Genomic DNA, 9,944 nt, shown 5'->3' with positions numbered 1-9,944 from the left:
ACCCTGAAATTGTGACCTGAGCCAAAATCAAGAATCAGACGCTTAACTGACTGAGCCAACCAGGCATCCCAAGTGTTGGATTTTTGAACATATTTTTGTAATGAAATAAACATAAACCATACTTCTGGGAATACTTCAAGCTTATAGATATGAATAAGTCACATTTCCAGTTTAGTTTATAGGTCAAAACATGGCCAAATTGGGATGCATTTTCTGATTACATGAGAAAACTAAAAATTATCCTGTGAATCCATATGCTGATTTATCAGTCTCTTTATGGCATTCCTAATCTCTTTATTTCTCAGTGTATAAATGGCTGGATTCAGGAGAGGTGTGATTACTGTGTAAAACACAGCCAGAAACTTGTCCACCCAAGTAATGCTGAGTGGCCACAGATAGATGAAGATGCAGGGTCCAAAGAATAGCAGCACCACTGTGATGTGGGAAGTACAGGTAGAGAGTGCCTTTGATGCTCCATCCTTAGAGTGAAGGCGAACAGTCACTAGGATATAGGTGTAGGAGATCAGTAAGAGAATGAAGCAAGTTGTTGCCAAGATCCCGCTGTCAGCATTTATCAGTTCATTCCCAGAGTATATGTATCCATGCAGGCCAGTTTAATCACCAAAGGGATATCACAGAAAAAAACTGTTCACTATTCTGGGTCCACAGAAGGGCAGCTCTAAAATCATGGCTAGTTGGCTCATGGCATGCACAAAGCCAATGATCCATGATATCAAAACTAGCCAGATGCACTTTTGTCTGTCCATGATGCTAGAGTAATGGAGTGGCTTGCAGATGGCCACATAATGATCATAGGCCATTGTCACCAGCAGTACCATCTCACCCCCTCCAAAAAAATGCACACAGAGGATCTGGGTCATGCAGCCGCCAAAGGAGATGGCTTATTATCCTTCAGGAAGTCTGTGGTCAGTTTAGGGGTAGTTACTGAGGAAAGGCAGAAGTTCACAAATGAGAGGTTGGCTAAGAGGAAGTACATTGGAGAATGGAGATGAGGATCCGTGATGAATAAGAGCATGACAAGGAGGTTGCCCACAACAGTCAGCAGGTAGAGCATAGAAAAAGGCAGTAAGAGGAGGGTCTGGAGCTCCCTTGAATCACAAAGTCCACGAAAAATGAACTCAGACACTACAGACTGATTTGCTTCCTCCATTTAGTACATGGTGTTCTAATGCAGCCCAAAGAAAGAGATGAACTAAGAACTTCTAGAATGGAAAGAAGAACCTCATTAATGCTCAGGTACTAGAGAGCAGATAAGTCCTACTCATGGGCAAAATTCAAATCTTACCATTGTAGTAGCTGAAAATTGAAAATAAAGTTTTCTTGAATTTATAGGTAGACACAGTCTTATAGTCAAGATGGGGAGCTAAGTAAAGAAAGGTAGTTCAAAAACCTTACCTATCAGAAGTATAGTTGTTATGGGAATCAAAAATGAATATTCTGATTAAAAATGTCAGTAGTAATGTATTACAGAAATAATTTCTCCAAGGTTTGAATCTACCTCTTCTGCAGGGAGAATGAATAGCTTTAAAATATATTCAGAGGTTCTATCCCCCTAGGGCAATAACTGAATTCTACCTTTCTGATACAAAACATGCTTCTCAGAAACAAATCTCTTGCTACGTGGATGTGTGTTAGCGGACTGATCTGAACCAAACTTTCAGAAACTGGGGAAAACTGTTCATCAAATGACTTGAGAAAAGATATTTGTGTTCCAAAAGAGACCGCGGATGCTGACTTTGCATTTGTAATATCCAGTATTTCCCTGCATTTAGAATATTCCCATGTATTTCCACAAATGCATGTATTCCTTAGCCTGAGTAACATCATTTATGAACACATATTGACTGGTCCTTGGTTCTCCTTAGTAACAGAGATTTCTTTTCTGAGATTGGATTAAATGACAGACACACGCAAGCTAGTTTTACTCCTGACTGTACTTCATTGGAAAAAATATAAATTCTAAGCTCGTTTGTACCTAAACTATTGACATACTGTTTAAATCGACCTCTGTGGAAATACATATATTTACTATTCTCTATAAGCCAGGAGGCCAAGTCCTTCTCTTTTTCCATTCTTTCTTGTATCCTATTTTCTTTTTCAGGCTACAAAGTTCAGATCATAGAGTTGACTAAGTAGCCCTTAATATGTACCAAGTCTATCTTAAGTACCTTAAAAGCATTTATTCGTTTTGCTTTTCATTTGTCTGTTTTTTATTCCTTCCATAGGGGTTAAAGCATTTTGCATTTCCACCAGCAACGTAAGAATTACCTGTTTTTCCCCAGCCTCTCCAATGCAATGTTATTGTCATGTGATGATGAGAAATGGCAACTGAATGTAGTTTTATTTTTGTTAAAGATATATTTATTTGTTTGAGAGAGAGCGCACACACGTGAGCATGGCAGGGAGGGGCAGGAGGAGAGGGAGAGAGAATCCCAAGCCAACTGTGCAGTGAGTGCTGAGCCTGATGCTGGGCTCCATCTCAAAATCCTGAGGTCAGGACCTGGGCTAAGACCAAGAGTCTGACCCTTAACTGACTGAACCACCTAGGCACCCCTTGAATGTAGTTTTAATTTCTTATTGTGAGATTAAGCTGTTTTTCCGTTTTTAAGGATTAATAGCCTTTCCTTTTTTTTGAATTGCATAACTCTCTTTTTTTGTATGTTTTTCCTATTGGGTTCTGCTCTTTCTCCTTCTAAGTTCTTTTATTTTCCTCAAAGAAAAAAATAAGACAATTTTTTTTAACAAAAGCAACATGTGGATGTTGATGTCCTTGTGACTATCATCTCACTACAGATTCTAATTATTTTATTTTATATTATATATTTATTTTTTTGGTAAGAATACTTAACATTAACCTCACAAACTATATACATACATACAAATTACCTATTTTCCAAGTTGTAAAATAACAAATAATAAAGCTAGAATTTAAACTGAGGTCTGTGGGTGCCTGGGTGGCTTAGTCGGTTAAGTGTCTGCCTTTGGCTCCAGTCATGATTCCAGGTCCCTGGGATAGAGCCCCATGTCTTTGGGCTCCCTGCTCAGCGGGGAGCCTGCTTCTCCCTCTCCATCTGCCTGCCACTCACCCTGCTTGTGCTCTCTCTCTCTCTCTCAAATAAATAAATGAATAAATAATCTTTAAAAAAAAACAAAACTGAGGTCTGTCTGATTCCAAAGCTTCTAATGTAAATTCCCTACTAGAAAATCGCTTCTGGTAGAAACCTTGGTTTTGACAAGACTAAGAAATAAACAAGATTGATTTAAAAAAAATTTTTTATAAAACAAATAAGATTTCTTGGGGCGCCTGGGTGGCTCAGTTGGTTAAGCGACTGCCTTCGGCTCAGGTCATGATCTCAGGGTCCTGGGATCGAGCCCCACATCGGGCTCCCTGCTCGGCGGGAAGCCTGCTTCTCCCTCTCCCACTCCCCCTGCTTGTGTTCCCTCTCTCGCTGTCTCTCTCTCTGTCAAATAAATAAATAAAAAAATCTTTAAAAAAAATCATTAAAACAAATAAGATTTCTGAAGTAGGACATTTTGTTCAATGAAAAGGTAACAGAGACATGAATAATTGTAAATGGCTAATAACGATAGGCATGAGATATATAGGTTCACATTAAAATCAATGCAGTTTCATTGTTTGATTTTAAATTTTAGGCACTTTGGCCTATTAATTTTTTCCTAAAGCATTTCTCCGTTTGCTACCTTGAGGAAAGGTAAAACATGTAAAATCCAAAAGGATTAGAAAATATCAGGATAAGTTGGAAGGTTTTTGAGAACCAGTCTTCCCCAACCTGGACATCTGGGAGCATCTAAGAAGGTAGATAGGCAGTGCTTTTGTTAGTGTGTGAAATGCTGTTAGGAATTCAGAAGTCCCAGGGATTATTTGGGAGAGAAAACCCATACTCTCTCCCATAAGACATTCACTGAATAACACATTCAGAACTCTAAACACTATGGATAGGTATGGGAAAAAATGCTTCAGGGGGAAAGAAAGAATTTAGTCTTAAAAGAGGGGGAAGACATTAAATGTGTGAGTTCAAACATTAGTGATCTGGGATGTACTTACCTTACACAGATCACCTCTGAAACCAGATGCTTGCTTACTGAGAGGGCTTACTCTAGAGTCTATCGTATGTGAAATGAAGTCCAGCTAATTTTCTGCCGTGAGCAGTATTGGAGGATTGTGTCCTCCTCAGTGTGTCAAGTATACAGTGTAAGGAGTAGCCTCTGAGCTTGGAGGCTTTCCATCTCTGTGGTTTAAATAGAGCCAAGTATTTGGAAGGGCTAGCATGCTCTAGGGGATCCTTAGCTTCCAACTTTCCCTGAGGAAAAGCTGGGCATTGAAAGCATCATGCAATAATCCACCCTTTTCAAAGCTAGATCCAAGTTAGTCCAGTTAAATACAAGTAAAAATACAAGAGAAGGAAGTTCAAAATGTTTAATTACTTTATTAGGGGGCTATAACTTTCTTTCTTTTGCTCTGTATTTACCATGTCATAAAATGAACTAAGATGTCAGTTCCAGTCCCACCAGAAGCCAGATGAGTTATGTAGGTGGGCAGGTAGTAACTAGCTCATCTTTGGCATGTTACAAGTAGGCTCATGATTTAAGGGCCTATTTGAACCTTGCTTCCTTGGATTTCAGAGGGATATTAGGTCTCAACCTTTACAGTCCTTCCTTGAGCCGGGTCCTGAATATTAACAGTTTGAGTATAAAACTATACTCATATACTCTAAAACATTTTTCTAAGTGATGGAAAGATAATGAAAGGATACTTTTTAATTCATTCATTTACTAAAGAAATATTCAATTAATGCAATCTAACTTAATAAGATTTCAGCTATTAATAATAGATGTATTTGGAGCAAATAGTGAAGGCCCCCTTCATCTGTCCTCTCCCAATCTCATCCATTCTGGAAGGTGGTAACTACCAATATTGCAGTGTATCCTTCTCTTGCTGTTCTCGTCAATGATGATGAGTGTACATATCACCATATGTCCTTAGAGAATGTTGTCTTTTATCTTTCTTTTGTCTATGTTTGCAGTTTTGATTTTAAATAAATTAGATGTGAAAGGCTATTAATAAAATTCTCCATCTCTTTCTTTTTCTCTTATGCCTTACTGGCCCTGCCCTTCTGTCCTCTTTGCTGTCTCATTTTCTCCCTTTCAGAGTTTTATTCATCTCTTTCCTATCTGGATCTCAAAACATTAATTCATTTGCTCCATGAGCCATTTTGTGCCCTGATGTCTAGTGTCCATAACCATCTCAATCTGAGAACATAAAGATTCAACACTTATTCACTTGCTTGCATGCTACAACACGCTTTCCAGGCACCATCTCGTGTAATCATGGTAAACATGGTAACATTTACAGAGGAGAAACAGGCAAAAAGAGGGTAATTGACTTTCCCAAGCCTTACAGCTGTTAAGTGAAAGATCAATGAGATGTACCCTCTGGGGAAGGATGCTGGTTTAGAGGAGAGTTTGAGGAAGTACATGATTGCTTTGAAACTTAAAAAGAGTGAAAACTTTGTAATGCGATAAAGTATTTCTTTCATTTTATAATGTTTTTGTAATTTATAGTTTTTCATACACAACTTTACATATATCAAAATTAAATCCTTTAAGTATTTAATTCTGTAGTTATACACACACACACACACACGTAAGTTTTTTATTTAAATTCCAGTTAGTTAAAATACAGTGTAATATTAGTTTCAGGTGTACAATAGAGTGATTCAACACTTTCACACATCACCCACTGCCTGTCACAACAAATATACTTCTTAATCCCCATCACCTATTTAACCCATCCCCCCACCCACCTCCCCTCTGGTAACCATCTGTTTGTTCCCTAGAGTTAAGAATTGGTTTCTTGGTTTGCCTCTCTCTCTCTTTTATCCTCCTGTGCTCATTTATTTCATTTCTTAAATGCCATGTATGAGTGAGATCATATGATAATTGTCTTTCTCTGACTGACTCATTTCACTTAGCATAATACACTCTAGCTCCATCCATGTCATTGCAAATAGCAAGATTTCATTTTTTATGGCTGAGTAATATATATCACATCTTTCTTTTCCCCTCTCAATTCTACAGTTAGGGCTAGGGTTAGGTTTCAGGTTAGGGTATGTGCCTGCCTGGGATCTTACAGTTCAGAGACCTCTGGAGGAATAAAATCCCAGACTTCTGCCAGAGTGTGAATAGACAGGGCAGCCACCTACAAAGCTGAGTCAAGGAAAGCATTTGGGGCTCTATAGTCTTTATTTATTTATTTTTATTATGTTATGTTAATCACCATACATTACATCATTAGTTTTTGATGTAGTGTTCCATGATTCATTGCTTGCGTGTAAAATATTCAGTAGTTCCTTCTGTTTTTAATCTCTACTTTCACACCCATTTTCAGAAATATTAACAATGCTTAAATGTTTGGGTACTTGTCAAGAATAACCAGGCTGCTTCTCAGCTTTCATACATATATATCTGGGTAACCAATATCACACCAAGATATACTACAGTTTCATTTCACATCAACTTCTTCTGTGGTCCCTTTGGTCAACCACACACCCATTCCCTTGTCTCAGGAAACCACTGATCTCTTTTCTGTCCCTATAGTTTCCTTGTTTGAAGGACCATGAAAATGGAATCATACGTTACCTTTTGAGTCTGGCTTTTCTCACTCTGCACTTGAGATTCATCTATTTTGATGCATGTATTAGTAGTTTCTTTTTACTGGTAAGCACTATTTCATTGTATAGATATAGCAAGTTTATTTATCTACTCCCCAGTTCAAGACATTATGGTTGTTTCCAATTTTTGGTGCTTAAGAGTAAAGCTATATGGGGCCCCTGGTTGGCTCAGTCATTAAGCATCTGCTTTCAGCTCAGGTCATGATCTCAGGGTCCTGGGATGGAGCCCCGCATCGGGCTTCCTGCTCAGCGAGAAGCCTGCTTCTCCCTCTCCCACTCTCCCTGCTTGTGTTCCCTCTCTCGCTGTATCTCTCTGTCAAATAAATAAATAAAATCTTAAAAAAAAAAAAGTAAAGCTATGTGAATATTCTTATATAGGTTAGGTTGATCTTTATATTTCACTTCAGGAAATAACCAAGAGTGGGATTTAGAGTCATATGGTTATTTACATTTAATAATGTAAGTCTTCATAAGAATTCTTTTCAAAAAGAAGAAATGAATGGAGCCTATCCATATGAGAAGATATTCTATAAACAGTTTTCATTAGTGTTGGTACAAATTATTTGAAAGTTTTCTCTAATTTAGTCTGCATTCACTCTCATAGTATGTAAAAGGAGACGTGTTCTGCTTTCAACTGTGCGGGCAGATGGCAAGTTTGGAAAATGAGACTGGAATTAGAAAATATAGGAATCATATAGGAATGGAGGTTTAAGTCTTCATAGTCTGTATACTCATAGCTTCAATATAATTGATGGCTCATAGTTTTTATGTTTAGGGAAGGATTATGTATTATCATTATATTATTATATAAACTATATAATGAATTTGTAGCAGTGCTGGGGCAATTAGGATTAAGACAATGGCTGGCAGAATATTTCAGACTGTTTCTACTTGTGCATGTTTTTAGTTGTGTAGGTTAATGTGGCTGTTAATGAAATGACATAGAGGACTGAAGAGCTAGTTAGGAACTAGTTAGCATGTCATCATGAAAGTGTAAAAGTTCTTCTATGATGGGTGATGTTGCATTTTGAAAACCTAGTTGGGATGGATGTGCCATGGAAATCTAAAGGACTTGAACTTATAATTTAACTTTGATAAAGTTATATAATTTTTTACTAATGTCTCAGAAAGACACAGTAGTTATGATATTGGCTTGAAGTAATTTGGAGGAGCTTCATTCCTTCCCTTCTTATTTTAAATTTACTTAGGTAGGTTCTTCAAATTTATGATATGGTAGGGTGTATCCATGTAGCCATTTGAGGTTAGTAGTAGTTTATTCTACTCTTGACACTTCTCAGTTGGATACAAATGCTTTTCAGATTATGAAAACTATTAATATTATTGCTGTTAATAAGATGAACAAACCTATGGTTGACATGGTGTTTCACGTTGTATATGTATCTGAGTAGTCAGGGTAATGTCATGGTATTCCTTAAAGATCACGAAAGTGTTGTGTGAAGAAAGTTATGTTAATGCCTACAAATATAAATGTGAAATACATTTTTGCTCAGGTTAAGTGTAACCTGACAATGGGAATCAGTAAACAAATTTCTTATGATGGCAAAATGCTCATATTGATAAGACACAATGAAAATGTGCTACTACATAATATGTATCATGGAGAACAATGTTGAATGATGGATTTGCTAAAACAATTCCTTCTTGACCTCTTACTATAAATAAGAAAATAAAACCTAAGGGTCATAGTATGGCTGGTGAGCATTTGTTATTATCTCCATGGAGGATTGCTAGTCGACTAAATATTTTTATTTCTGTAGGAGTGACAATAATCATAGGAACTGATGTAATATAGATGTATCAACATCTATACCTGCTGTGAATATATGGTGATTTCATACACTAAATCCTAGGAAACCAATGGATATTATAGCTCAAGACATTCTTATATATTAAAAAGTTGCTTCTTTCCCTGAATAATATGCAACTGTGTGAGAAATTATTGTGTATCCCAGTAGGATAAGAATACAGACTTCAGGGTAACCAAAAAATCAGAACAAATGATTACATAAAATTGGATCTCGTTCTGTGAGATCAAAGAAAACAGTTTTTAGGTTGTGCTCAATTAATAATATAGTAATTCTGACTGCTAAAAGTGTGAATGATAGTAATAGCACAGCTGTAATTAGGACTGGTCAAACAAATAATGGTGTTTGATATTCAGATATGGCTAGTAGTTTCATATTACTAATTATAGTAATAAAGTTAATGGCACCTACAATTGGAGATATACCTGCTAAATGTAGGGAAAAATAATTCAGTAACAGAAGCTCCAGCATGGACCAGATTGCTGGCTAGAGGAGGGTATGCAGTTCAACCCCTTCCAGCACAAGCTTCAACTCTTGATTTGAGCAAGAGTAACAGTGCTGGTGGGAGTAGTCAGAAACTTATTTATTTATTTTTTTTATGTAGGCTCCACGCCTGGTGGGGAGCCTAACAGAGGACTCAAACTCATGACCATTCATTTATTGGAATATTATACAATCATGAAAAACCATTTTGAAGAATATTTATGATGTGTTAACATTAAAGGGATACAAACTTCTATATAATACAATCTGTTTTATGTAAGAAAAATATGTGTGCATATAATTAAAAAGCAATGTTTTCAGTGGTTCCTTCTAAAAAAGAAACATGTTATATTTCAAAGGAATGCTATGTTAGGTGCTCCAATTATTAATGGGATTAACCAGTTTTGGAATCTTCCAATTATGATAGGTGTAAATAAAAAGAAAATTATTACAAATGCATGGGTGATTACAACTACAGTATAGATTTGGTCATCACCTAATAAATCTCCCAGCTGACCTAGTTCAGCACCCATTAAAAGGCTTAAGGCAATACCTATTATTCCAGGTTAGCACCAAAGAGTAGATATAAAGTATGGTTTGTTGAGAATAGTCAGTAGTTGATGAACATAGGTAAAACGGCTGAGCAAGCATTAGACTGTAAATCTGAAGATACAGGTTGGGTCCTCTTTTTGCCAAGCCCTGTGATGAGTAACATTGAATTGCAAATTCAAAGGAGCAGCTTCATTTCTGCTGGGGCTTTTCATGACTTTTTCCCTTAAGTGGCAGGAAAAGCAGATTGAAGCCTGTTAACTAGGATATTTAGCTGTTAACTAAAACTTTGTGGGGTGAGGTGGCGGAGCAAGATGGCGGAGGAATAGGAGACCTGGATTTCGTCTGGTCTCAGGAATTCAGCTGGATAGAG

General features: G+C 37.0%; 2 pseudogenes; both read right to left on the bottom strand.

Moving 5' to 3' along the window:
* Positions 1–230: 230 nt before the first annotated feature.
* Positions 231–1,171, bottom strand: LOC110585540 (annotated as a pseudogene).
* A 6,746-nt stretch (positions 1,172–7,917) lies between these two features.
* On the bottom strand, positions 7,918–9,650 carry LOC110585212 (annotated as a pseudogene).
* Positions 9,651–9,944: the final 294 nt, after the last annotated feature.

This window comes from Neomonachus schauinslandi, chromosome 9, assembly GCF_002201575.2.
Source record: "Neomonachus schauinslandi chromosome 9, ASM220157v2, whole genome shotgun sequence".
NCBI classification, from domain to species: domain Eukaryota; kingdom Metazoa; phylum Chordata; class Mammalia; order Carnivora; family Phocidae; genus Neomonachus; species Neomonachus schauinslandi.
This window is presented reverse-complemented; position numbering and strand designations above follow the sequence as displayed.